The 3,153-nt window shown below is 33.6% G+C and overlaps 1 pseudogene; it reads left to right on the top strand.

Moving 5' to 3' along the window:
* Positions 1–595: 595 nt before the first annotated feature.
* On the top strand, positions 596–2,211 carry LOC134262050 (uncharacterized; annotated as a pseudogene).
* The last annotated feature ends 942 nt before the right edge of the window (positions 2,212–3,153 follow it).

Raw genomic sequence — 3,153 nt, 5'->3', positions numbered from 1 at the left:
ATTCCAACCATGTTGTATTGACTGGAGACTTCAATGCTGACAATCTTTCATCACAAGCAGGAAACATCATTGAATTCATGTCCCACTTCAATTTAAGATACCTACCTACAGGTTCCACAACTGACTATGAATCTGCACTTGATCACATATACACAAACATTCCTGAAACTCAAATTCAAAGTTGGGGGACACTTGAGGCTTACTTTTCAGATCATAAGCCCCTGTATATTGCACTGACATAAATTCACTCAGTTCTTAAATTCTAATCCTGGTCCTTAAAAAGAGGGACACTCGACTGACCCTAATTAGAATGAATAAACATAAATAATGTAGCAATACAAATGTATTATTGTGTATTTCACCTTCAACATCATACTGCCTGTATGATATACAAACTGTACCTAATAATTCACTTTTCTTGCTACTATTTCACACCCATCCAAATTTAAAGTGATTTGACAGCATTATTTAGGGTACTTATTTTTCTTAATTAATTGAATATTTGAAATTTTCATTTAAAAATAAAGAAATAATAATAAGCTGATAATTTCCTGTAACATAAAAAACAAATCATGTTTTTTTTCTTTTATTACAGATGCTAACAGTTGCTAAACTGAGAGAGAGAGAGCAAGGGAAATAAACCCTACTCGCAACCCCTTAAAGTGAAAGTGTGTGGAGTTGGTACTATTCAAAGGTATCAAACAGACAATGGAGAAAAAAAGGAATGTGCCACAGTTGGACTAGCTGATTCAACAGATGCCATGAAGGGCACTGTATATGACACCACGAAACTCAAATCCCTGACTGCAGACAACGCCGTGATTCTGATGAATTACATCTACAAGAATGAAAATGAACCGACAGTCATTATTACCAAAAACACAAAAGTCATGAAAACAGGAGCCATGGAGGTTCCACATGCAACTATGGAGAAAGGTGCGAGGATTGCAAATCCACCACCTGCTATGACTCGTCCCATTAAGGACATCAAGACATCACCAGTAAAGTCCCTGGTCTCTGTCAAGGGCAGAATTGTGTCTGTAAGTACCCGTATTAACTTAAAGAACTTTAATTTCATATCCACTACTCTTACAGATTTTAACATACAGTCAGTCATTTTAGCTTAATTCCTATGCAGAATAACTGTGAAATATTGGATACACATCCTTAATTAAACAAATTGTTTTATTATATTGTCAACTACCCTGCTTTTTAAATTAGCATATTCTTATGTCCTAATCTGATTTTTCTCATTTAAGGAGGATATGACCAAAACTGTGAAGGTGAAGGGAGTGGATGTCTCTGTAAAGAGTGTCTCTCTCAAAGACGACACTGACAGCATTAAAGTTTCCCTGTGGAGGGACTTGAGTGACTCATCCATTGTTGGGAAATACTTGTCTATAACCAATGTTGTTGTGACCAGCTTCAATGAAGAGATCTCTGTGTCAACGACTTCTAAGAGTGTTCTTGAAGTAAGATTGTACTCCCAATTTTAATTCATAAACTTGTTTCAAAGGCATTTATGTTATAAATCATATGATACAAAATGGTATCTATTTACAGTAAAACCATATTATTATAGCAAACGCGCCTATAATATTTAAGTCTTCCAGCTAAGTTATTTTCATTCCTATCATTTTAAAGAGGGGGTTGGGGGGTTAAATCAGCTAAATTGTTCCATCACTGGCACTTTGTGTCTTTATTTTATCCCTGTTTAATGTATTGCAACAATAAAAATACACTCTTTCTATTAATATACTATTATTCTATTATATAATGTACTGCTTTCAAAAATTACAAGCAATTCTTAAATAAAATAATGCTCATTGAGTCTATTATTTTAAAGTATTCTTCTCTGTTCCAGGAATGTGAGCCGCCAGTAGTAAAGGTTCAGGGATCCGTCATCGGATTTCATAAAGCAGAACTACACATCTCCCTCCTCATGAATGTAAAGGATGACTACCTAACTTATGATGTACCTCTTGAAATGATGTCCAAAGCATTGGATTGCACTCTCGAAAACTTGGAGAGCGAGATGGAAAAGAAACTTCCACTCCAGTGCTCTTTTGTATTCAAAGACTCGACAGTGGAAAAGATCATCTCCGTCGGCAAATCCAAATAAATGTGCTCTCTGTCCTGTCAATATAGATCTTCCTTTCCAAAACCCTGTGAAGTTTCCTGACATTTCTGTATTCTTCCTTTTCATTTGTAACTTGTACTGCAGTTAACAAGGAAGTTCATTTGATTAGAATTGGGGTGGAGGTATTTACTAGACACATAACTTTCTTCAAAACAGTTTCCAGCCGAAGAATTGCTTTCAAGTGTAATTCATTTAGTTTTATAATGAAGTTGTTTACCCCATTATTCCCCTTGTATTTTTAACTGTTTTTATTTTACAACAGATTTATTAGTGATTTTTAAACTTGAGAAGAATTGGGATTTTTCATTGAACAATTCAAAATGCATGATGTACATGTATATAGACTGTTCACATTACAACCTAACTTGTATTAAATTATGCTTCTCTCAACATATCTGATTTGTAAATACCATTGATGTGTTCTTGTGTGGTTGTGTATTTGTTACCTTTTTATCTCGATATGCCATTTTAAGCAAATCAAACTGTTCTATATTGCCATCATTTAATTTATCCATCAACAATGTTTATTGCTAACTTTTCACAAAAGTACAAATTCTTCAGCCTTTATGTACCATATATTCATTGTTAAAATATTTCGTACAACAGATTTCTTGTATCTCCTATATGTCACTGACATCATGTGCTACAAACAGTACGCTAGGTCTTCCTTAAATGTTAAAACAACATTTCTTGATAAATAAACTTGTATGTTCTTATTTCCTGTGAAAAAATAAATAACAGGTATACCGTATTGTACATTACTTAAGTTTCATACTATATATAATCTTTGACATTTTCCATTTTAAATCCATTCATACAAGATTAGTACACTGTTTTTGTTCCTATTCCTTTAACCACAGTTGTAACCTTCTTGCTGAATTAATGTGACAAGTCCATTGAGAAGATGTATATATTTAATGTATATAGAGCATTGTATCATCATGACTTGTTTACCTACTCAGGGTTTTTTTTTTACCTCAGTTTACATACATGTGATCTTAGCATTTTCCTTA

Source organism: Saccostrea cucullata, unplaced genomic scaffold, assembly GCF_032062105.1.
Source record: "Saccostrea cucullata isolate Sc308-1 unplaced genomic scaffold, CSIRO_AGI_Scuc_v1 ctg12248, whole genome shotgun sequence".
Taxonomy (NCBI): Eukaryota; Metazoa; Mollusca; class Bivalvia; order Ostreida; family Ostreidae; genus Saccostrea; species Saccostrea cuccullata.
Note: the sequence above shows the minus strand (reverse complement) of the source record. Positions and strands in the feature narration are given on the sequence as shown.